This window comes from Ambystoma mexicanum, chromosome 2p, assembly GCF_040938575.1.
Source record: "Ambystoma mexicanum isolate Mex_15411 chromosome 2p, UKY_AmexF1_1, whole genome shotgun sequence".
NCBI lineage: Eukaryota > Metazoa > Chordata > Amphibia > Caudata > Ambystomatidae > Ambystoma > Ambystoma mexicanum.
In genome coordinates, this window is record NC_090923.1 from 666,346,459 (window position 1) to 666,373,357 (window position 26,899).

The following is a 26,899-nucleotide window of genomic DNA, read 5'->3' on the forward strand; positions in this document are numbered from 1 at the left end:
ACCAGGAAAGGAACGCTTCGGGAGGTGATATTTACAAAAGAAAGTGTGGCAGATGGATTGGTAAATCCATTTCTGTTGTGGGCGGCTGCATTTCCGCCCGTTGGAATTTTTTTTCAAAAAGCTTAAGTTGTGAATGATCTTAATTGCCGGAATGAATAACAGAGGTACTTTTAAGTTAAGAGATGATGCTTTCACGAGCATAAGTAAAGGAAGCAATTTGGTCTTGCCTTCATTGAATTGGTTAAGTAGTTATAATTAGTTATTGATTCAGAATCTGTTGTCATGTGAGGCCTGAATGGCATTTGGACAGCGTGAGTGCATGAGAGCGAGAACCTGTATGTTGTCAGATGTAGTTTCTTGTGGGATAGGTTGTCCTGTAATAGGGGTACTTCATGGAAGTTGTTGAAGCTTAAGAGCAGAGAACAAAGTTTATAGTTTTTTAGATTGGATTTAGGTCTCAAGGGTGTTTGTAATTAGTCAACCAAGGGATTAAGTGATCCAAATGTGAGGTTTTATTAAGTAGGTTAAAGTTGCATATTAGTAGAAAGAGATTGAGATATGTGTAGTAATAGTGTTTTCTGAAATGCTATTTGGTATTTATGTTGTAGATACATTGGTATGAGAGGTATCTTGCAAGTGGTAGTTAGCATGTTTGATAGGTGTGCACGGATGGTGTGTAAAAGTCGTGGCCTCTGTTACCTCTGTCAACAAATACATGGTAATGTTATGATGCAAAGGTGGAAAGGAAAAAAATTGTGGTACGGTCATGTTTAACTAACACGCTTTTCCTTCCACAGATGGACATTTAATGAAATATAGGTTTAATTGACAACATTGCTAGAATTTAGTATGTGGAATCTGAAGTATAGTTATGTGCACTAATGTTTTATTTCCACAGGTGGGACTTTTGTAATGCAGATGTATTAAGACCTTATTTAATGCTAAAGTTTAGAGTGCTAAGTGTCAAACAAAGTTTTTTGTTTGGTTGTTTGGTTTAGAAACCATTCAGAGTTTCATGATGATACAGCAAAGACTATAGTAGAGTCATTGATGTTGGTATGATGCTGGTGTGAATGAAGTGTGGTTTTCCCTAATAGGAGCTGTATTGTATTTAGGAATACTTTCAACATGGGAAAATTAGGGGTAATGGTGGCACAAGAAGTGAAGTAGTTACCCGGGTATCTGGGATACTCAGTCTAGTTGGAGGTGGTGTGTATTTAGGTACATACCGGTTTGCATTGTTGGGTGTGAGGGAGATGTGTGTGTGTTCTTTTGTGGGACGATGAAGTTAAGTTTAGGAAGAGAGGTATGGGTGCCTCTATTTGTAAAAGTTTTAGTAAGGATGTTTGAGCAGTTGGGTGCCTTTTCCTCACTTGGTAGAAAGAGGAAGGGGCATTGATTGTAATTGTGTCCCACGGCTGTGTGGACTATTTTGGAATATGTAATGAGACTAGCAGAATGTTCTCAGTTAGGAGTGATGAGGCAAGTGCATTGAACGTGGGGTTGTTTGTGTGCGTGTTGTTATTAGCCATTATGGTTAAGTTATCTACTTGTGTTTTTATGTCCCTAAGGAAGGTAGATATGTAGGGATTTGGTATTATCCTGCAGCCTAATGGAACCTTTGGTCAGTGTCTTGATTGACAATGGAGTGTTAAGGGTTAGAATGTTTATGTGTGACTGGGGTTCTATGTGAGTCAGTTGGGAGTTGTAAGCCTACCTGGGAGGATGCAGGTGTATGTTGCCCTGAACCCAGATGTACCTGACATTATATGACCATCATAATGTGCTGGAACTAAATAAAGAAGTTACTGGAACTTCACCTGAAGTCATGGTCATCTGTGGGGAACAAGGAGTTCTACACGCTACTAGACCGGATGAGCATAGCCATAGCTGCATTCTATGGTGCATGGATGTTTGGCAGACGTGGTGTATGGTATACGTACCATAGGCTTTGATGTTGTTCGGCTGCAGCGATCTTTGTCCAGTGCCGACGGCATGGTCCGAGCGGTGAGGGCGTGTGAGTTGCAGTGAGCAACAGCGAAAGCTTCTGGCTTCCCTGGTGTATTTGTCAGGTAGGAATGTTGTTTTTCATGGGACGATAGTTTGTCAGGGTGAGCCGATGTGAATGCGGTCGTTGTTCGTGTTGTAGTTGGGAGAGGAGTAGGTTTATTGTGGTGTGCTTCAGTGAATGCTGCTGGTTTCCATGCAGAATTTATCAAGTAGGAGTGTTGTTGTGCATGCGGCTATAGTTTTTCAAGGTGAGCTGCTGCAAATGCTGCCGGCATCTGTTTTGTAACTGGTTTATACGAATATTGGGTTCAGCAGTGTAGTTTCGAGAGGGGGAGATTCAGGAGGGGGAAGAGCCTGGATTTTAGATATGCCTGAGAATCCGTAGATGAAAGAAGCAGGTTTTAGATACAGTAGTGGTGTGTTGGGCGAGGGATAAGTGAGTCCAATGTGCATCCAAGGTTTTTTACCACGTTTGAAATTGCTGGTGCTTGTCCTAGGGATTGAGTCCAGGAAATCGGTTGGAAAGGAGGACTGCTTTCCTGCAGTTTTGCCAGGGTTGAGGATGAGGTGGTTGGTCGTCATCCAGTGGTCAATATCTGAGAGGCACGATGACAGGTCCGGACTGCTGCGGCCTTGAGATTTTGGGATTTTAAGGATGATCTGGGTGTCGTGTGCGTAGTTGTAGTAGGTGAGATTGTATGATCGGATGATTGTTGGCATGGGTTTTAGGTAGAAGTTGAAGATTAGGGGAGATAGGAATGCTCCTCGTGGGACACCTTTTCTTACTAGTCATGATGTGGATGTGAACTGTTGGAGGTGCATGATTTGTGATTGATTTGAGATAAAAGAGGAGATCCATGAGATGGCTGTGTTTCTGATTCCTAGTGTTTCTAGCCTGTCTAGTAGGATGATGTGATCAATGGTATCAAAGGCTGCAGAGAGGTCCAGTAGGAGGAGTACAGCGCAGCCTTCTGAATCGACTGTTCTTTTTAGGTCGTCCAGATGGAGACTAGGGAAGATTCTGTTCCCCTGAGTGTCCTGAAGCCTGATTGTGCAGGGTCTAGGAGGTTGTTGGCTTCCGCAAAATGGCCAAGCTGATCGTATGCCGCGCAGTCCATGAGTTTGGCGATGAATCGTGTGTTGGAGATTGGCCGGCAGAGGGCCCCGTGAGAAGGAAGGAACGACCCTTCGACTGGGACATTGCGTGAGTAGAAAGTGGGCGGGGAAAGACAATCATATTCGATGCCAGAGAGGCAACAGTTTCACCTCACTGATGATGCCCAACAAGGCTGAAACACGTGTATGGGGTTACTGATGGTATTCTTGTTCATAGGAGAATTGCCTAGCATTTTGGGGCTGGACTGCCACTGGGCAGGACAAAAGCTGATATGCGGGGAAATTTCTTCTCTGTGAAAGGGACAGTAAGCTAAAGACTTGGTAGAGTTTCTCCCAGGGGTTATTCACCAAAGAACAGGTCATTGGACTGTGTTCATGCTGGTAGAGAGATTCCCAGTCCCCCCTTTGTTTTGCATAAATTAACTTTGGGTTTCACCCTAAGTTAACAGGGCGATCCAGACGTGGACCCCTTGCTCACTGTTCTTAGAGAGGCAACAGTTTCACCTCACTGATGATGCCCAACAAGGCTGAAACACGTGTATGGGGTTACTGATGATACTCTTGTTCAGAGGAGAATTGCCTAGTATTTCGGCGATGGACTGCCCCTGTGCAGAAAAAAGGCTGATATGCGGTGACATTTCTTCTCTGTGAAAGGGACAGTGAGCTAAAGACTTGGTAGAGTCTCTCCCAGGGGTTATTCACCCAAGAACAGGTCATTGGGCTGCGTGCGTGCTGGTAGAGAGATTCCCAGACCCCCCTTTGTTTTGCAATGGTACCGAAGGCTATAGAGAGGTCCAGTAGGATGGGTAGAGAGCAGCCATCTTCATCGGCTGTTCTTTTTAGTTCGTCCCAGTTGGAGACTAGGGAAGATTCTGTTCCCCTGAGTGTCCTGAAGCCTTATTGCGCAGGCTCTAGGAGGTTGTTTGCTTCGGCAAAATGACCAAGCTCTTTGTATGCCGCGCAGTCCATGAGTTTGGCGATGAATCGTTTGTTGGAGATTGGCTGTTAGTTCTGGGGGAGGAGTGGGTGAGCATCATTTTTTTAGGATGGGTTTGATGAAGGAGGTTTTTAGGGCTTCTGGGAAAGAACCTGAAGTGTGTGAGTGGTTGAGGATTATGCGTTCAACACTATCGGCACAGGTAGAGGCTAGGATGTTTTCAAGGAGAGAGGGTGAGCAGGGGTCGTCAGGGGAGCCTGAAGGTCGGCAATCTGCTACAAACTCTTGGTGTGTGATAGGAGAGAAAGAGTCGAGGATTTGTATAAAGGGGGAGAGGGGGTTTGAAAGCCAGTCTGTGGTGGGTGGTTGGCGAGGGCATTTGGTTTAGTTTCGAGATGATGGTGGAGTGTCTGTCATTGGCGACATAGTGGAAGTGCAGTAATAAGGTTTCACATAGGGCTTGGGAGATTGGTGGGGGCTGCTCGAGCATGCAGGGAATTTGAATTCGGATAAGATTATATATAGTTCCTTGCTCGGCTTTTGCGCCTTACGGATTCTGTTCCCATAGAATGTTTTCTTGCTTTTTTTTTCTTTCCAGTCTGTATGTTCTAGTTGTTCTTGCTATGAGCAGTACATGATGGGTGCTTGTGTGACCGAGACCGAGTGCTTTCTGTCTGTATGCTGTTTAAATGTGTTTGTATGTTCATTTATTATTTAAATGTGTATGGTGCATGTATGCTTGTGTTATTAGTAAGTACATGATGGGTGCTTGTGACTGTAAATTAGACAGCAAGTGCTTGCTGTGTGTATGTTGTGTAAATGTGTGTGTTTTTGCTGGTCCGAGCTTATTTTGGTGAGCGAGAGTAGGAGGTCTGTACAACAAAGGCATTTTATAATTGCCTTTGTTGTACAGCCCACCTCCCCACCGGCCAAAATCAGCTCTCTGTCTGAGGTGCTGTAGGGCCCAGGGGACATGGATGGTATTTTTTACAGGACATCTATGATAGATGTTTGGTAAAAAATACCATACCTACCCTCCAGCGCCGTGCATACACACATGATCACTTTGATTATGTGTTTGACACTGTGGGGCCCAGGGGACAAGCATGGTATTTTTCTTACTGTACATCTATGATAGATGTTCAGTAAAAAATACCATCCCGGCCCCTGGATGCCTAGTGCCTGGCTTACACACATAAGCACATTGATTGTGTGAAGAGCTCGGGACCCAGGGGACAGGAATGCCATTTATTTTACTAGGCATCTATGATAGATCTGCAGTTTTCTAGCCTCACCAACTAATCCCCCCCAGCACCTTGCATGTACACACAATTGATTATTTGTGCATGTGAGGTGATTGAGGGCAATGATGGAAGGAATGCCATTTATTAATGGGCATCTGATAGATGCCCAGTAAAAAATACCATGATTGGGCCCCCCAGCACCTTGCATGCACACAATTAATGTGTGCCTGTGAAGCACTTGGGGCCTCATGGGCGGGCATGGCAGTTTTCCCTTGGCATCTATAACAAATAAAAATGCCATGACTGTACCCTGGAACCCCATTTCCTGACATGCACATGTCCCCAGCACCTCGCAATCACACATAATTACATTCATCGTTAATGTGATTATGTCTGATTGCAAGGCGCTGGCACACCTTGGAGCAGATATGCCATTTTTTACTGCGCATGCTTGATAAAGCAAGCATGATAATTGTTAATATGTAGCTAGACTGCAATTTCAATGGAGCCAGTCCAGCCATTTCTTATTGTGCTATGACATTTTGTATTGGACATCTTTGGTAAAACAAGCATAAGTGTTATTATGCAGCTAGACTGGCATTCCAATGGAGCCAGCCTAGTCCTTTCGTGTTGTGGTATGACAATTTGTATTGAGCTTCTTTTTATAAAGCAAACATGATAAGTGTTATTATGTAGCACGACTGGCATTTTAGTACAGCCAGTTTGGACATGTTTTCATACTTTGGCATGCATTTTTAATGGCAAAGCCAAACGGAGTATGTTCTTACATGGGGATGCTGTCATATATTGGCAGAACAAACATGGACATGTTTTCCTATAGTATAATCACTGGCATTATGCACAAAGCAAACCTCAGTATGTTCTTATATGGGAATAGTAGGGTATACAGGTGCAGTCTGCATGATAATGTATGGGCACAGCCAAAAAATGTTTTATACTGGCACATATTGTAGGAAAAGGCATCATGAAAATGTGTTGGAGAAATGCTCCTGTGCACTGTTGGTGACTTCCATCTATTGGATTTGTTTTATGGGTTACCCTACAAAACCCATTTACAAACTGTTTGGCTTCTTCCCAATTTTCCTAAAAGGTGTGCTCTAAAATGCACCATTTTCACCCATTATTTAAAAACATGTCAAGGGGTAGAACCCCCTGAACCCCCTGAATCCTTCTTGAGTGGTGTGCATGCATCCATAAACATTTAAATAATAGATAAATGAAAATGCAAACAATCAGGCCCCGGCTGGCTTGAAAACATAAGAGCTGGGGCTGTGCCTGTTCTAGAAGCACTGTGGCAAGGGTGAACATGCATGCAGCCAGGCATGGACCCCAGCCCTTCCAGAAGCCCAGAGCCTTTGCAGCCTATGACGACTGTACATATGCCCCCTTCACACATTATGAGGTCACTGGGGGACTTTCCTCCTCGGTGGTCTTGCCATCATTCCACCCTCAACGCACAAGTCTGCTGGGGACCTAATGTGTGGAGGAAGAGTTCACCGATAGAGAGGCTGCCGAGGAGCAAAGCCCTCTGGTGGCCTCATCATGCATGGGGGAGGAGAGTGCACTTGCTATAGGCTGCAGAGGCTCACGGTTTCCAGAAGGGCTGGGGCCCGTGCCTGTCTGCATGCATTTTCACCCTCACTTTGCATGCTCCCAGCTCATACTTAACTGGTAGGGCAGAATCTGTGATCAGAATGGCAGATCTCCCAGGGTGAGGCTCATCCGTTGCACTTTGGATATGCTGATCCCTGCGATTTTGCTAAAACTGTATTATTTCTAGTAGTGGGGGACTGCATTCACACCCTCACCTGATTTTTTGGTTCAAGAAAGTTGGCTGGAAAGGAAAGACCGCTCCTGGCCATTTAGTAGGCTTTGTCCTGCTTCTGTGTAGGAAAAGAGTGAAAGTGGGCCGGCACTGAGCTCGTATGAGAGTCAGGTTTAGAGCCTGACTGGAGGAGGAGTGAAGTGTGCAGACTCTTAACCAAAGCCTTGCGCCGCGCCCGGGGGAGAGTAGGCCTGAAATGCTACGATATGTGCTGGGGTGCACCTATGATGGTGCTGCTGGGGAGCTAAAATTGTCTTATTCCAGAGCTATGATGACACCAGGAGCCAATGCAGTGTTAAGGATAGGCCTAGTTTGATCTTGTTTGTTTTTTGTGGCGTGGGGGAGGAGGGTATAAAGATAAAGCTGAATTTAAGTACTGTTGTCATTCAATGTCTGATGTTCAATTAATTGCAGAGGAGATGCACTTTTATATTGAGCATGAGGGGTTACATGGCTACAGAACCCTGTGTGACATATTTGTTGACCTGATGTGCTGTGGGACATGGAGCAGAGTGCTCTGCTTCTAGGGGCAATGTGCAGAAACTAAATATGTTTTTATACCAAACATTGATGTACCCTGCTCTCACACATGATCCTTTTACTGGTTAGTCTTGCAACTGCCTTGAAAAGATGCGGCACCAAGAAAGCCCATCTCTAAGGCCAGCTTGCCATTCCAACTTGATGCAAATCACTGCCTATAAACCTGATCAGTACGATGGGGGTTGCCGAGGAGAGGGGCAAGAATGTACTGTTATGGGGAAATTGGAGGTGGGATGGCACACTGATGTTATTCAATGAAGTGTTTATTATTTTCTAGGACATGTTTGCTAAATTTAAAAAAACTATGCGGTCACTATTCGGCATCGACCGAAAAGCTGGACCAAGTATTCGGTATTCGGCCAGATAGTAAATTCACTATTCAGTACAAACCTAGTCGGGAGTTAAGAGGCCCCATTACAGAATCAGAGTGACAGCTAGGATGAAAAGTGACTTGGAAGTGTGGGAGTGTTTTTGGCCAGGATATAATAGGATTTCAATGTGGATGACGAACTGTAGTGCATTGGGATGTGGACATATATTGAGACCTGATATGGGCAAATGGCTGTGGTATTTACTGGAAGGGAAAATTAAGCACAATGGAATGACCAGTAGAGTGGTTGGCAGAGAAGCATTGCATTTCTAGAATTGCTCCTGGTCTTCGTGGCAATTGAACAGTGATGACGGTACATGGAGAACAAAAGAGTAGTATTCATGGTGGATAACAAAAGTGTGGTGGCAGTGATGAATGGTGTTGCAGAGAAAGAGGTGGGATGTGCCCATGATTGAACTAGAAAGGAGAGAGGGTGAAGTGGGTTTTATAATGGTGTTAGTGAAAAAAGTACTGTCACTGGTGCCAATCTTGGCAAAGCTGGAGGGGTTTCTTTTTATGACAAATTGTTTTGGGGATAGGGTCCCACATCGAAATGGGCTGAGGAATGTTAGAAGAGGAATAGAACGAGGGGGTGAGTAATGATCAATGTAGACCAATTTCAGTGGTGCAGCGTTGGACGTGGTATGTTATTTTGATTGGGATACTTGTTTTTCTTGGGTCATATTTCTTGCCTTATTTTTTGTGGTGTTTAGGATGGCGAGGTATAAAGGTTGGGGATGGGAGACAGACAGAAATGGGTGTGCAATTATGGGCACAGAGGAGTAAAACGGTCCAGTGTAGAGAAATGGGTGGCAATGGAACTGTGCAGGTCGGGTAATGCAGAGATGTGCTCAGTGGTGGCCTTGGGCAGGAACAGGCTATGATTAGGTAGCGAGTGGGGGCAAGTGCTGGCAGTATTGTGGAAAGAGATACAATTGGGCAGGTATGGACCCGTCACAGTTGGCACCCACTAGTTTTGTATTGGATCATGTGGAAGAGGGCATCGGGCAAATGGAAGTCTTGTAGATTTAAAGGGTATGTCAAGGGAATGCAGGAGGTGGTGTTAGATGAAGGAGGTTGACAGTATCTTTTGCGGTCATATAGTGCCTGTGGTACTGACAGAAATTTGAATATGTGGACATCCAATCGTGAAAAGAAAGTAGCTGTCGAGAGCATACAATTAATTGGAATTGGTGTGGTCCAGGAGGGCGGGCATGAGGTGGGGACAATGTCTTCCCATGTTGTATGAATTGGGAGAAAAGAGAAGAGTGACAGATCTGTTGATCATCAATTTGGGGAGAACTACTTTGTACAATGGATGGGGCTGGATTTAATGGAAATGATGAAACTGGGCGGTATCATTCAAAGGCTTTTGACTGGTACGGGATAGTATCGATGACATTGCGGGCGGGGGAGAGTTTGGAGAGGTGCGAGAAAGACTGTGGCTACAAGGATAGGAGTTATGGGGCACAAGTTGATCAGATATGGGGTACCTTTATACTTTAGACAGGAGGCTCTATGATGTTTCCCATCAGGTCAATTTTGCCGAAATTCGTATTGTGGATTTCAGTTTTGGGGCTGCAACGAAATATCATTCCCTCTGAGTGCCCCCTCCCCTGTTATCTCCCAATGCAGTGGACACCCCTGCAACTCCCTTTCCCCCGCCCATGACCCGCCTTCCCCCACACCATGCTATCTATTGCCAAGTCTCAGGAGGATAGCTCAGTGGCAACGTGCTCGCCTTGGAAGCAAGATGACATGGAGCAACACAGGTTCAATCCCCGTGTCTGCACTTAGAAACCTCTGGATATTATGCACGTTGTAAATAACCTATCATATAATATCAAGGGGTATGCCCCCACCAAACCCAGACGCCGCACCCACCCTCTCATTCCATATTACGCATTCACACATACACAAACACACCCCCACACATACATACATATACACATACACACATGCATACAAATACCACTGCCCTGCCCCAAACCACCTCCTTGCCTCACCACTTATGCCGCTGAATGCCAGAACGTAGTATAGCAAGAAGGCAAAATATAAGAACATGTTATCAAAGTGTGCGCTTGAAAGTTTACGGTGAGAGAATAGAAGTGTTACAAAAAAAATACAAAGAACAGTAGTTGGTCCTAGAGTGGGCGGGTATCAGCACGAGAAAGAAGCAGAATAAATAGAAACAAAGGAAAAAGAACAACGAGAGAGAAGACTTGGGGAAAAGAAATCAGTAAGACAAGAAAAAACAAGACAAGGTCCAAAGAAGGGGGAGGCATAAAAGAAAGGGGAGGGTAAAAGAAAAGGAAGAACAACAATAAAGGCTTTGGAAAGTGAAGTTATATTTAAATATTATAAGCAGACCTGCCTTGAATAAAGCGGCCTTTCATCAAAAAGAGTGAAGTGAGGTCAGTCTTTCACACAGAGGGCCCCGTGGGTGGGAAGGAACGACCCTTCCGACTGGGATATTGTGCGAGTAGAAAGTGGGAGGGGAAACGCAATCAGATGCGACGCCGGCCTGCTAAGGTTGGCTATTAGGCCGGTGTTGCGTAATGAGAAGGGAGAGGAAGCAATTGCCTTTTGCCCTCCCTGGGGCTATAGATTATTATTAAATGTGTATACCGCGCAACACACCCATAGGCCTCAGTACGCTCAGATGAGAGGTGATTGGAAGCAAGGCATGGACCGCTCAAGTGCAGTGTATGGCATTGCCAGTTCGACATTGAAAGTTTGTGTTATTGTTGGGGAATGGGTAAAGGGTAGGTGTTGCTAAGGCAAGGTTCTAGGAAAGAGTATAAAGAGAAGGCGAAATACAAGAACATGTTACAGTGGGACTTTGAAAGGTTATGATAAGAAAGTATAAGGGTGTGGGAAAAAAAGAAAAAGAAAAAGAAAAACAGTACTTGGTCCTAGAGCAGGCAGGTTTGAGAAAGAATAGAAATAAACAGAAAGGAGAAAGAACAAGAAGAGAGAAGGCTGGGGGATAAGAAATCGATAAGACAAGAAGAAACAAACAAAGAGCTACAAAGAAGGGGGAGGCGTAAATAAATCGGAGGGTAAGAGAATAATGAAGAGCTTGCAAAGTCAACTCATATGGATGTTTAAATATTTTACGCGGATCTGCCTTGAATAAAGCAGCCTTTCATCAAAAAGAATGAGGTCAGAGAGTTTTCTTTAGAGAAACACTCTCGCACAATGAGGAAGGCTGGAGCATTTGACTCTCCTTGGGCAGAGACGTTTGATGGGAGCACAAAAGGGGCACTTGCCCAGGGCCCCCACCTTGGAGGGGGCCCCACCAGGCTAGCTGATCTGAAGAAGTAAGATTCCATTGTTCACCAGTCTTAAATAGCACAGGTCACGATATTTTATGGGGTGCTGCTGAGGCTTTAAGCCCATTGCCTTTCTGTTTTGGCAAGTACATTCTGACTTGATCAATTCATCATGTATTGCCTTCTGTGTTCACTGTGTTATAAATAGTGTGTGTGTTCCTTATGGCACAACTTTTGTAGCATTCTTTCCTTCCTGTGGGAATTATGTTGATCATGTGCAATACGCAACAGTGAAATGTATATTGATAAATTGAGTGCCACAATGGTTCACAAGTTAGCTCAGTGTGTGAAGCACCCATTGCAGAGATATGTGTTCATGTGCAAAATTAGAATATCACATTCCAGCAAGGCTGGCTGAGCCTTTCCTATGTCTGAAGTTTATAAATCTGCCGGCATACGTACTTGGTTTTGCAGAACAACATCTGCTATTATCAGCAATATACCTGCACCAGATAGGGAATGCTAGAAAAACTAACATCTCATCCGTATGGTGAAGGTCTAGAAATTGGCTTGTTCAGATGGGCTGTTGTAAAACCTAGGCAATCGCCTCCAACGATGGCATAAACTGTTAGTCCAAGTGGTGAATAAGTATCCAAATTCAAAACTATGGCGCGAAAGTGTTCATGCTTGTATCCTGGATTTGCCAACAGTCGATATACAGTGTTCCTGGTCAAATCATCTAATATATCTTACATTACTGTGCTTTCTTCTGTGAGGTTTGCCTTCTTGCATGCTGCTGGTATCACTTAGCCCATTACTTGATCTTTCTGGGCCATTTAAGTGGAAGAGTTGGCAGACAGAAGAGAGTGGACCAGATGTTTCAGGCCTCAGGGAAGCCTATTTTAAGGTCTGCTTGTTTGACTAAAAAAACGGATTGCTTTTTGCTAACAATCAAAGGTTTTATGCACGTTTATAAATGAAAATGTCATAAATCATTGTTTTGGAAATATTTAAAGCTTTAAAATATAAAAGACAACCCCAGATTACATTTGTTAAATCACACCGATTGGTATGCTGGTTCTTATATACTTTGATTTGATTTTGATTTGATTTATTTATTTATAGAGCGCCTTACACCAAGGCACTGTACAGTGGAACAACATAATACAAGATAACAACAAAACAACAACAAATAACAGTAGGGGCAACATTACATCATGAATCATTTGATAAAACAGTGCAAAGAGCAATTAACTGAAGGAGAAGTATTGATGATGAGAGAATGAAGCTATAACCATTCCCATTTTGCATAACACCCTTCTATAACATTTTGTTTAAAAATTGTCATGTTTGGTAATGTGATTTGTGTATTTTCTAAGTCCATTTTTATAAAATGAGATTGTTTTAGTTCATGGTAAAAACTGGAAAAGAGGGGGCGCTGTTGAGCAGCCAAGCAATATGGCTGCCTAGCCAGTGAGCTCTGTTCCTACCCACCAGAATCTGCTTTGTATCGGCGCTAATCCTTATCATCCCCTACCGCTACTGCCACGATTCTTCTGCTGCTGCTTTCCTCTCCTTGTGTCCAAAATCTGGGGTGGAATCAGAGCCAGCATCCCGAGTATTAGGTGCCTGGGCTAGCGGCGGCATCCGGCCTCCTTGCGTGGCCGCTCTTGCCCGCTGCAGCGTCGGCCCCCGGGCCCCTGCCGTGTTCTATCTCTGGGCTCCGTCATCTGCTGACTACCTGCGGCCCCTCTGCTTCAGCTGGATCTTCTCTCCCGCTTATGCCAGGCGAGGCGGGGCCTTGAGACACCCGCCGCCCCGGCCGTGTACGTGTGGCTGGCCTGCTCGGCCTGCTCGGCGCGGCTGCTCCGACGGCTGCCTGCCGGGTGGAGTGCCAGGCCGTTCCTGCAGCCGTGGACTGGGCTGGAGCCCCGGCGCCCACTTGCATACATGCGTGGCCCCCCCGGGCTGGAGGATCGGGGGCCGCCTGAGCTGTGTTGAGGGGCAGCGGGGTATTCGCTTGTTGGCCTGAGGACACGGAGACGCCGTGTGAGCGTACCTGCTTTCTCCACCACCCATGCAGCGGCGTCTCCGGCCTGCAACGGCCGCGGGACGTGGGCGCTGCCCCCCACGGCAATAAACAAGATTGGCCCCATTACTCCACCGAGGAGCTATCAACGCTGCCCCCCCCTGTGGCGCACCTGTGCTGGACTGTGGGACACTCAACTGCTGCACAGCCCTCGGCGGTGTGGATCACCGGCCCTGGCTGGCCGTGGCTCCCGTGCCTCATTGGCCCCAGTCCTGGGCCGAGGAACATACGGGTCTAGCCACCATAAAGGCTATAAGGTGGGTGCTGGAAGCTGTTCTATGCCCTGCTGGGGGTCCTCCACCCACCCCGCTACTGGTATTTTGCCCAGTGTGTTGAGATACAGCCCAAGGCAGACTGCCTAAACATAAGCCTGCTCTGCTCCCCCCCAACTCTCTGTGCCCACGGTGCCTGTGGGCCCCCGCGGTCCACCCGCTGTGACTTACTATCCTATCACTTCCATGGCCACCTGGAGGGGCCCTGTCTGATTGGACTCCACATATTCAAGTGCTGGGGATCTCCCACTCGGATCTGCTGGTTCCAGGGGGCTGCAGAGGGGGGAAAATCATCCCACTATCTAAACGCACGTAGCTGTGAACAGTTTCACCCGTTCAGCCCTGTGGGGACACCCTGCCTGACTCACTAACGGCTCGCAGCCCTGCGGGCCCGGGCATACTCCTAGCGACACAAATCACACAGGGCTCGCCTGTCCTCCCCCGGCTCTCTCCACCTGCAGCGCCTCGCGACGGGGCCTCAGCGTGGTCCAGCACAATACGGTGCGATCCAGGCCTCCTCCACCATCTATATCGTCGTGTTGGCCCTGACTCTTCCCCAGAAGAATGTCTAACAGATCGCGGGCCACTAGCAAAGTCGGGGCTATGGACAAGTTCGCCAGGGCGACACCCAAGGGAGACCAGGCATCGTCCGCTACAACCCAGGAGGAGGGCGACCTTCTGCCGGACCCCCCGCAGCCGGGCTTGGCCACTATGATGGAATCCATGGCTAAAAACTTTGCAGCATTTCATGAAAAGCTAGATGACATTAATGCGAATGTGGCGTCATTAAGGGCTAAGCTTGACCAGCACGGGGCTAGGATTACCGAAGTGGAGCAGAGGACTGGCACCACTGAAGACAATGTGCATGTTCTGCAAAACACAGTGTCAGAGCTCGTCCGAGACATGAAACAGGTCAAATCTAAATGCGATGACCTCGAATCGAGGTCGCGGAGAAATAACATTTGCATAATTGGGGTCCCCGAAACTGCACTCAAAGGGCACATGGAACTAGCGGTGGAAAAACTCATCAGAGATCTCCTGGATGACCCTGATCTCTCGCCATTCTTCACGGTCGAAAGAGCTCACCGCTCCTTGGCACCTCGGCCGCGGCCAGGGGACTTCCCCAGACCTATCATAGCAAAACTGCTCAGCTATAAGGAGAGGGATCATATACTCCGCCTGGCCAGGGAGAAGGGGGAATTAAGGATGGATTCACAAGTAATCAGGATCTTCCCCGATTTTTCAGTAGGTGTGCAAATGGAGAGACGCAGATTCGCTGGGGTGAAGAAAATGCTACGTGATAGGAAGATTGAATACGCTATGCTTTTCCCCGCACGCCTTAAATTCACTCATCGTAACAAGCTCTATTTATTCACGGTCCCAGACGAGGCTGTAAAGTTCATCGAGGCACAGATTCCACTGGCAGAGCCGCCTGAGGTCCCGATGGACAACGACTAGAACTGGCCGCTGTCCTCCCCTTATGAGTTAGTCTTTATGCCCGTTAATACATGCATCCTTGCTCTGTAACCTCATTTATGTTAGCCAAGCCTCTGATTATGTTGTTTATTCAAGATTCGTATCAATACTGGTTGGCGGAACGGCAGCGGTGGCCCCCACTGCAGCTGCAATTCCTGTAGAATCTAAATGTTTGTGTCTTCGCCCCGGTTGGGCTTGCCAAGTTGGGGATGGCATCCAATAGTTCACTTTAGGGGTGGGTATTCACACACTGCTAGTTGGGACAGGGGGGTGAGGGCGGGGGGTTGGAAAGTTGGGGTAGGTTATATTCAAAATGGCGCAGGGGTTAAGACGGGTTACACACGATGGCAACGGTGCAGCATGGCAGCACTCATGGCGTTTATCAAGGGCAGTGCCTTTGCTTAGGATGTCCCGTAGGCTGCCTACATGGCGATTAAAATGATGTCATGGAATGTACGTGGCCTGACAAATTTCACGAAATCTCGTAGGATTGCGGCCTACGCACAACGGCACAGGGTCAAGGTTCTCCTACTACAAGAGACACATGTCCTTAAACACCTATCGTCGAACATTGCACAAACTTGGGGTCTTAACAGATATTTCACCCAATACTCCACCCAAGCTAGAGGGGTCCTGACTCTCATTCACAAATCAATCCATTTTACTCTCCGCTCATCGCACATTGACGCAGAAGGCAGATATGTGATCCTGCATTGCACCTTGGCTCATGAAGAATGCTTACTGGTCAACGTATACGCGGCCAACATTGACTCCCCCGAGTTCTTTGACATAGTGACGGCCATACTCATGAGATACATAGACGTCCCCATAATATGGGGGGGGGGACATGAACCTAACACTGGACAGTTTACTAGATAGGACGACGACCAGTCGCAGACCCACACCACGAGCGACCAAACGTCTCCTCTTACATATGGATTCTCTCAATTTACATGATGTGTGGAGAACGCTCCACCCCCATGACAGAGACTATACTTTCTATTCCACTGTGCATGACAGTTCCTCAAGAATAGATCTGTTTGTACTCTCTGGCAGACTGGTGGGGAAGGTCTCAGATGTCACGATACTTGCACGCACGCTATCTGATCATTCCCCTGTACTCCTACAGATTCAACTCGCTGACGCAGTGCCGCTAAGACCCCACTGGCGCTTCAAATCCACCGAGATCCTAGCCGATATAACTACATTCTTTGAAAAGAACAATGCAACCGATACACCCGTAGGGATTCGGTGGGAGGCGTTCAAGGTTTATATCAGGGGGATGTGCATCTCTAGAGAAGCTGGGGTCCTGAAAGCTATAAGGCAGGCCTTAACCAACTCGGAAACCAAACTTAAAGCACTTGTACAGGACTACCTGACCTCTCAGTCACCAATGACCCTAGCTGCAATCAGATCAGAGCTGGAAAAGTTTGCGTCACACGGTATGAGGGAGGTACAATACTATACACGCCCTGTTGCCGCCCGTAGATATGGGGAGGGGGACAGACCGGGTAGAACCCTGGCCAGGCTAGTGCGTGCTGAGACTGGTGGGACCCGCATTGACAACATCATAGATGGCAGTGGAGTGAGGCACTGGTCAGATCAGTCCATACTAGACACTTTCACTAGCTTCTACGCCAATCTGTATGGTCCCCAACCAGAACACTCTGCCCAAGACCTAGATGACCTCCTTGAGAGCATCCCTATGACCCTTATCTCCCAAGACACCCGGGAAATATTAGATGCCCCATTTACCCTGGAGGAGATAGTTCAGGTGATATCGGACCTTCCCAAAAACAAGGCGCCTGGCCCGGATGGGCTCACTTCCGAGTTCTACCAGGAGCATGTGGCTATACTAGCGCCTGTGCTACACGGGGTCTGGGCCGAATCACTTTGTTTGAATTGCCTCCCCCCCTCCCTTAGAGAAGCTTTAATAACTTTCCTCCCCAAACCTGGAAAACCCCCGGACGAGTGTGGGTCTTACAGGCCCCTATCCCTTATTAATACCGACACGAAAATCTTTGCTAAGATAATTGCTAACAGGTTTCTCCCTTTCATGTCCCACATGATCCATGAGGACCAGTGCGGTTTCATCCCGGGTCGATCCACAGCGCTGAACATCCGCCGCCTGTTTAATGTGATGTCCAGAATTGACCCAGGCGCGGATGCGGTGGCGGTAACACTAGATGCCCAAAAGGCTTTTGATATGGTCTCATGGCAATATTTGTGGGCCGTGCTGGAGAAAATGGGTGTGGGTCCAAAAATGACCTCTTACATAAAACTGTTATACACGGACCCACGAGCTAGAGTTCTTGTAAACTCTGTTCCCTCCTCTGCCTTTACGCTACACAGGGGCACTCGTCAGGGATGCCCATTCTCTCCCCTCCTTTTTGCGTTCGCTATAGAACCCATGGCTGATCATGTAAGGGGTTGGCACGGCAATAAAGGCATACGATTAATGGATGCACCAGAAATCATCTCTCTATATGCAGATGACGTGCTCCTGTATGTCAGAAATCCTTCCACATATTTGGACCCGATCATCCGTGATATCACCAAGATAGGTACGTTCTCAGGTTTCACAATCAACTACTCTAAGTCCGAAATTTTCCCTCTTACTGTGGCAACCCAACGACCGTCTTGTGAGTACCCTCTACGCTGGTCCCCGGGTGGGGTTAGGTATCTCGGGGTACAAATATCACTAGCCAAGGCCTCTCTATTGACAGACAACTACGAGGCAGCAGCCCACCTAGTCTTCTCCAAGTTCTCCAAATGGCGCAATCTACCTCTATCCCTAGCGGGCAGACTCTCTCTAATAAAGATGGTAGTGGTCCCCAAACTCCTGTATGTCTTTGCTAACGTGCCGATCTGGCCTGGAATTCAATACTTCAAGAAGCTCCACTCGGAGTGCGCACAATTTCTCTGGCATCCAGGCTCAGTCGGCAAGAAGTGGCAACACATGACGCTGCCCTATGACAAAGGGGGTTTTACGGCCCCAGACCTTCGCCTGTACTGGAATGCTGCACAGGCCCATCATGCCTCCCATTGGTACACGTTCCAGAATCCGCCCATACACGTAAAACTTGAGAAACTGGCGGGAGGTGGAACTAATATCATGTCCCTGCTACTGAACCGCGCATTCCAAACAGATGCTCATGCGGACCCGGTGGCCGCTACGCTTAGGGCCTGGAGGAGCATCCTAGGCTCTGACCAGGAACAGCACCCATACTACAAGTGGCTTCCCCTGTGGCAGTTCCCCGGACTCCCCCCCCCACATGAATCCAATCTCATACGCTACTGGGAAAACTTGGGATACTGTGCCCTTGCTGACCTCTTCCCCGATGGTGTTTTTATCACCCCCCAAACATGGCGCCCTGATCACTCCAATTCTCCACTCGAAATGCTGCAGTATTATAGGCTTAGAGCTGCAGTACGGACGATGTGGCCCTCATGCCCTATTGAACCCCCAGACTCTCCTGAAATACAATATACAGCAAATTCCGGAGGTGCCAAAAGCATAATTTCTAATTTGTACAAAATGCAACTGAATAACACTGCGGACAACTCTCTTAAACCACGCGAGGCTTGGGCTAGGGAACTTGGAGTGGAAATCACAGACGATCTCTGGGGCATAATGTGTACACACACACGAAGGGTCTCCCTAAGCGCCAGATTCCGCTGCATACAATTTAAGCTCCTTAATAGGCTCTATTACACACCGTATAGAGTTGCGTCATTCACAGGCACCCCGACCCCTGTGTGCCCCAAATGCAAATCCTGTGAGGCAGACCATGTACACATGTTCTGGGCTTGCCCCGCCCTCAACACATTCTGGACGGCCGTGACAGAGGCACTCTCCGAAATAGTTGGTTCTCCGGTGACTATGGAGCCACTTGCCATACTATTTGGTGCTTGGGAAGGTGAGAATGTAAAGAAAATGGCAACATTTGTAAATGTAAGTATTATGGTGGCCAAAAGATGCATATTGCAATGCTGGAAGCGCCGCAATCCTCCCACTTTTGCGATGTGGCTGAAAGCCCTTACCTGGACACAAATGTGCGAAGAGGAATACATTGGATCCCTACCTCCGACATCTCGCCCCAAAAATGTCTGGTCGGAATTTTGTAGCTATTTAAATGGCAGAGATGAAGTGGAACTGACCTCATCTCCCCTACCAGGACAATCCGACATGCCACGGGTGATCTACTTCTCCTATTGGTTTTTGCTTTTTCTTTGTGCTTCTCGACGCCTCCCCGCGATATCAGTTGTTATCAGCTTGTGATGTATAACCTAACCATGGTGTGGTGCCGATTGTACGGTTATGTTGTCAGCTCATTGCTATGTAATTTGAACTGTGCCTGTCTTGACCTTTATGCCAATAAATAAAAATTAAAAAAAAAAAAAGAACTGTAAAAGAAAGTGTTCAAATGCAGAAATTGTAGAGTTGGCACAAATCCTAGCTTCACCCCTTCACCTCTTAACCAATGTGTGTTCCTGGGCATCACATTTAATCTTGTATTGCCTAACCTCTCAATATTGCCACTCCCTAAACCTTTCAAAATTTTCAGCCTTCAAAGTGATTTCCTTCTCATGGTATGATCTTCATAAAAGCCTTATTCATGGTTTAAATGGAAATAGGGTTGCTTCCACTATAATAGTGAGCATATGTATATCGCACACCACAGGCATTTGTTCCTTTGATATCTAAAGGTAACACTATTTGAAAACCATATCCCATCTAAGTCTGTCTGGATAACTGTGAGTAATCAAAAATGTTCTGGGAGACGCAAGGACACACAAAGTCATCTCGTTTGCGTGACTGAGAAAAGGGTACATAAAGTCCTGCGCTATCCATTTTTTTAAAAAAAGGGCCCGTAGAAGGCCTTTCCCCCCTCGCTGCTGATGCAAGGTGACCTGATGTACTTGACCCGGCTTGTCGGGGAAGAAGGAGGCATGCAGAAAAGACATGAAGGCACATTTCAGCAAAGTCTTTTCTCTGCTGCTCCATTCCAAGGGCGCACAGAGGTGGATATTCGAACAAACAGGAAGTAGCTGCCCAAAAGACCTCCAACAGAAACGTGAATGTGGTGCGTTCTGCGAGTGGCATTGAACTATCAGTGCGAACGCGGGGAAGGTCTTACCCTCGAAACACCACATCACGCTCCGACTCAGACGGATTGTGCAATACCATCAGAACAGGTGCAGAATAAATATGGTATAATTCAAGATGAGGGGTTCATGGGGGCAAATTTCAAAATTAGGTTTGATGGCATCCTGGCCTACAGCTGGGAAAACCAGTCTGAAGCACCTGTGAGGTGAATACATTATAATGTAGAGCGAGGGGAATGCATGGAGGGGGTTAATAGCTGCAGATTATCACTTGACAGGAAGACAGCAAGGTGCTGAAACACTAATGGCATGATTCATAGAAACAAGTACAAAGACCCAGCAAAGTACGCTGACCACAAAACAACATTGCGCCTAGGTTTTGCATGTTCCGCATATTCATGGAATTCTAACCGCAAAGTAAACATAGGCGCAAAGAAAATAGAGTCGTGCCCAGAATGCCCACCACACGCCGCCACGCAAACCAAAACCAGCAATATATACCAACCTTTGCGTCTAGTTTATCCCCACCATCAAGCACCCCGGCAATACCGCGTGCCATCCCCCCCACCTGCAACCAAGGCAACACCCCAGCGACACTGTGTACCAACCCCACAACCCAAAACTGCACCCTGATAATCTGTGTACCATTTTGCATAATTCCAGGCAGCGCCCGGTTAACCTGCATAAAAAGCACTGCAATACAAGGCAGCACCCCGCTAATATGTATACATCAGCCCCAACTCCAAGCAGCACCCCCACTATGTGCCATCACCCCTAAATTGCTATGTTAACGTTACCTTTGTGAACTGGATCCAAGCGCATAGTGCTCTGTGTCTCCCATCATATGGCGGTGAGATCACAAGGTTTGCGTGTGACTTTTCCCGATGTGAAGTTGTGCGTTGAAATCCATGAATTCGGTTGGGTTTACGATTGACTGGGCATGCAATTTCTTTGCATAGGCCTCGCCACACGTTGCGTGGAGTGTTGCGCAAAGGGCTTTAGTGTACGTAAAGACAGGACGGTCCCACGTATAGTCCCGGTAAAACATGCAAAATCTGATCCATGAATCGGGAAAAGTGAGTTTTGCATGCTGAAAAGTGTGCAAAGTCACTTTTCAGCGAGAAACAATTCTACGAATCAGGCCCTAACTATCCACTGAAAAGCTAAATCTCTCTTTTGTCAACAAAATTCCAAATATAGTAGAAACTGGAGTAAAAAGACAACGAGGTGATAAGAGCGCTGCTGGATTTTGCAATGCCAGGCAGAGGTAGGTGACAGCCTGAGGGGGACCAGCAAAAGCAGACTGTAACAAGCACACTGCAAAGTGCACATTCAATGTGCACATTCAATGTACTGAACCTAAGGAGTATTCTGCTGTGTTTTAAGACTGCCAACATGAGGGCAGCAGCTCAGGAGGCCTGGTGTCAATTTTAACTGAAAATGTTCAAAGTTCCAGGTGCCGTGCCTGTTCATGAACAAATGTTACTCCTTCCTGAAAGAGCTAGAGCTGCCCGGTGAGCAGTTTCTTCATCCTAGTAAATGACTGATGAGAGCAGGTGACCTCATTGGGAGGTAGGGTGGGTGCATTGGAAAAAAGCCTCCACCCTCTGGCCCTACCCGAGCTGCGCCACTGAGCAAATGGCCACAGACGTCGTCCCACCATTTGGCTCCCCGGATATTTTTTCAGTAATTTTGCAACCGTTGAAGGCATCCATGTAATTTAAGTTCCGACCTTAAAAAATGGTCTTTAATAGTGCTGAAAGAAAGACTGTCTCGCTAGGGCGGCCTGGCCTTGCTCGTGACGGACCGATTGCTATGGCCTCACACATTGAGGTACCTTGGGAATATTCCTGTCTGGAGGTCCTCTGCTCCTGAACCCTTGGGGAGGACCTCCTGTTTTTTACATTTCTGAAACACTGACAATTGTTTATCGTTTACAATATAATTGTGTGTATAGCACCTGCAATTCTTAGGAACTCTCCCGTTTGAGGACTGATTTCTCCCGGATATGGTTGTAAGTGATTTCAATCCGGCCCACACCTAAGTCAATGCCTAGCGTGTAATGCACAAATTAAATGCTTATTTATTTGTGTCTAAAAGTTCTTTCATTCTGAACGATGTACCACTCATATCACGCCCCTCTCCTGGAACCCCCTCGGTCACACTGAACCAGGAATCAGGCTGGTTTGCAAAATTAAAATATTTATTTATGTATTTACAAATTAATCACACTATGTTTAATGGGTACACAATGATCACCAATGGGGTGATGTAACACTTAATAATCTCTTTAATACACAAGGAGTAATAGTGAGCAAAACAATTCAGCACAGAAAAAATACTTCTGTGTGTGTTCAGATCAAATAGCAGTGTGGTTACTATTTCCCCCTGCACACCTCCAACCCCCCAATAGGCAATGTAAAGAGATAAGAGGAGTGAGAGCAGGTATTCTGAAATGGCAGAATTCAAACAAAATATCAATCCCAATTTCCCCCAGCAACACAAGTGAAAAACAGAATTGATTGGCAGGCGGTCAGAATGGTTGTAAAGTTATCTTGAGAATGGATTAGGTACAAACACTAATTAGGGTTTACATTTCTGAGATTGTTTAAATTCTTAGAGGAGCCGCATTGGATAGTTGCACACAAACACTAGCAATGATTTGATACTAAGAAGCAATGTGAAATCTTAAAATTAAGGTCGGAAGCAATCAAAAGCTGTTTTACACGTGTCAGAATTTCCCTAAAATGAAATTCGCTGCAAACTTTTCAGTGTGCGATAATCGCGACCACGGGAGAACCGTATGGATTTGGGATGCGGTTTTAGATGCAAATTAAAGCCTTTAAATTTTGTTTCTAACACAGAAATTGAGGGAGTTATGGACGTTTTAGTGGAGGTCATTTTTCGACATATGCACAAGAATGGGAAAACAGGAATGCACTTTTAAAAGACAAATGGTATTTCTTACACGAGATTATGACTATAGAAAAAGAGAATGCCACACATGAATCTCCACAGTTCCTGGCCAGGGAACCCTTCACGTGGTGGGTACTCAGTTTCTTTCTCGGATTCACTTTATTTACTCACAACACTAATGACTTATGATTTTAGAATATGAATAAGAGAAACTCAGCGCAAGAAAAGTTCTGACAATTCAAAAATACTCCTAACAATATCAGGTTCTGAAGACAGATGAATTAAGATAGGGATTAACTATGGACAGTACATATGCTAGTGACACCGTTCTATCTATAGATACTCACTAGATATGTTTATACATGGAACCGTCAGGATTCTGGTCTGTCAAGATTTCTGGTCAGGGAAGGGAATCTGCTTCTGGGATAGACAGCTGGGCACATCAGATTGGACTGGGTCTGTTCACAGCACAGCACAGGACTGGATCGGATCTGCAATGGCTCTGGTCACAGCACGGCACAGCATTGGATTGGATCTTTTGGTTCTGATGATAATTATTTCAGCAGGCAAGCAGTACAGAACAGCCCGGCTGTCTTTTGCTTCCCCTTAGGTTTCTGGGGTTGGTTCTGGTTCTGGAAATGTAAGGCCTAGCCGAAAATGGTTCAGCTATGCAATGGGCCTTTCTGCTTTGCCAAGTTTCTGGAGTCTGGAGCAAGTAAGATGGATATTTCTGCAGAAGGGTGCTCCACCAGCATTCGGAAAGTGGGTGAATCTGTCTGTCTTTTTCTGCGCTCTGCTGTCCATGCTACCTTTGGGGTGGAACCCTGATTGATAGTCACAGAGGAGTCAGAGGTGGTCAGTTTGGGGCAGCAATTGATTGGCTACAGCCTTTTTGATGAGTTTCCATATGAAAGGGAGGCTTGTGATGGGTCTGTAGTTTGCTAGGTCATCAAGATCGAGTGAGGGCTTTTTCAAGAGGGGGAAAATCAGACCTGTTTTAAGATAGTCTGGGAAGGAGCCTTCAACGAGAGAGGCATTGATGATTTAAAGGAGTGTGTTCAGGGCACAGCCTTGGAGCTATTTGGTGATGGAGGCTGAGAGTAGATCATCCAAGTAGGCTCTGGGTTTGGGGGATGTGAGGGTGTCAGAGAGTTCCTTAATAGTGAGAGGGGTGAAATCTGACCACAGGTGAAGTTCCCAGTACAGGGTGGGGGGGAGGCTCCTTGGCGGCCTTTACAGCATTGACAAAGTCCCTTATTTTGGCAATTTTGTCGAGCAAGTAGCTGTTAATGGTACTGCATTTCTCCTGCAAGGTTGGGACCTCGGGGGTTGGCCTGGCGCAGTGTCTGACAATGTCGAAGAGGGTTCTGCTCCTGTTAGTGCACCCTCAATTGGGGTGGCATAATAAGCTGTTTCTGTGTCACTAATCAGCATTTTGCAGAAAGGTTTGAAGGGTTTTGAGTAAGGAGAGATCCTCTGGATGGTTGTGTTTACACCACTGTTTTTCTACCAGCCTGATTGCCCTTTTGTTGGCCCCTAGGGCAGGAGTGTACCAGGGGGTGGAGGGCTGGCCTTGATCTATATGCCCTTTAGCAGGGCGTGAGTGTTGACCAGGTCAGTTGTGGCGAGAGAGAAGGCTTCAAGGAGGTCCGAGCATCTCCAGGGGAAGGGACGGTGACCAGAGCTGGCTCAAGAAGGTCCACAGGGAAGTGTTTGAAGGAACGGCTGCTAATCTCAGGGTTTTTATCCTGTCCCTTACCAAGCTATTTGTAGTGTTGAATGGTCAGAGGGATTGCCAGGTGGTGTGACCTATCGAGTGGGATGGGGTCGGCACAAGAGAGGAGAACCGGAGGGGTGAAGATAAGGTGGAGCCGGTGCCCTGCTGTGTGGATTGGAGAGAGGATAATTTGTTGGAGGTTTCCGTGATGTAGATTGCGTCAAGTTTACTCTCAGTGATTAGATCAGCGATATTGGTGTTGTGGGGCGGTACGGCTGACCGGGTGTTTACAGCATGACTGGCCAGGAGCACATGATGTAAGGGTGTTGTTGTGGGAGATGTGGTATGGTGATGACACTGGATATGGTAGCCACTCGTGCAGTGATGGCTGGTGAATTTTGTAATTGGAGGGGTGTACATTTTTTTCGGTGATATGCCAGAGCGACAGAGCGTATCAAAGGAGCCCACACAACTCAAGGAGGTTTCGGGGGGTTCGAGGGGTTTCTCCGCCTTGACATTTTTTTAAATAATGGGTGAAAATGGTGCATTTTAGAGCATACCTTTTAGGAAAATTAGGAAAAAAGCCAAACAGTTTGTAAATGGGTTTTGTAGGGTAACTCATTAAAAGAATCCAATAGATGCAAGTCACCAACAGCGCACACGAGCATATCTCCAACACATTTCCATGATGACTTTTCCCACAATATGTGCCAGTATGAAACATTTTCACACTGGCTGTGCCCATACATTTCCATGCTGACTGCAGCATTCTACCCTACTATTCCCATATAAGAACAGACTCAGGTTTGCTTTGTGCATAATGACAGCAATTATACTATAAGAAAACATATCCATGTTTGTTGGCCAATATATGGCAGTATCCCAATGTAAGAACGTACTCCTGTTGGCTTTGCCATTAAAAATGCATGCCAAAGTATGAAAACATGTCCAAACTGGCTGCACTAAAATGGCAGTCGAGCTACATAAAAAAAACTTATCATGCATGCTTTATCCAAAGATGCCCAATACAAATTGTCATACCACAATACGAAAGGACCAGGCTGGCCGCGTTGGAATGCCAGTCTAGCTGCATAGTAACACTTATGCGTGTTTTACCAAAGATGCCTAATATAAAATGTCATGCCACAGTATGAATAATACCACTGAACCTTCCTGCGTTATCAAAGAGGCCCAATACAAAATGTCATGCCTAAATAAGAAATGGCTAGACTGGCTGCATTGAAATGGCCGTCTTGCACCGTAACAACACTCATCATGCTTGCTTTACCAAAGGTGCCCAATACAAATGTCATACCACAATAATAAATGGCTAGACTGGCTGCATTAAAATGCCAGACTAGCTACATATTAACACATATCATGCTTGCTTTGTCAACCATGTGCAGGCACATCTTGGAGCATGCCTATTCCAAGGTGTGCCAGCGCCTTGCAGTCAGACATAATCACATTCATGATGAATGTGATTATGTGTGATTGCGAAGTACTGAGGGCACAGGGGACAGATGCATGTCAGGAGCTGGAGTCCCATGGTACAGTCATGGCATATTTTATTTGGCATAGATGCCAAGGGAAAACTGCCATGCCCACCCCTGAGGCACCAAGTGCCTCACAGGCACACATTAATTGTGTGCATGCAAAGTGCTGGGGGGCCCGGTCATGGTATTTTTTACAGGGCATCTATCAGATGCCCATTAATAAATGGCATTCTCCAGCATGGGGTCTGGCATGGATTTACATACTCATGAATATTCCCCATCGTCAGGCTGGGAATCCTTGGTAAAGAAAAAATCAGTTTCAGTTTTGTTTCTGAACTGTCCTTCTCCTAATAACCAATGGTCTCTGGGTCATACTGCCCCCAGCCAATGACTGCCCTCTACCTAAGCCCCTCTGGCAGCCATCTTCAGATTTTTACCGCACTTTCAAGTTTTGGAAGTCCTCCTGCTATAGCTCTCGAGCTTTTA

General features: G+C 46.5%; 1 protein-coding gene, 1 long non-coding RNA gene and 1 pseudogene across 5 annotated transcripts in view; 2 read left to right on the forward strand and 1 right to left on the reverse strand.

Moving 5' to 3' along the window:
• Nucleotides 1–26,899, reverse strand: part of LOC138566675 (neuroglobin-like) — a 370,623-nt gene that overhangs the window by 134,698 nt on the left and 209,026 nt on the right. The gene's annotated exons all lie outside the window — the stretch shown is intronic.
• LOC138566676 (uncharacterized) overlaps nucleotides 1–26,899 on the forward strand; it is a 134,868-nt gene that overhangs the window by 24,392 nt on the left and 83,577 nt on the right. The window lies entirely within an intron of this gene.
• On the forward strand, nucleotides 6,989–7,135 carry LOC138568209 (U1 spliceosomal RNA; annotated as a pseudogene).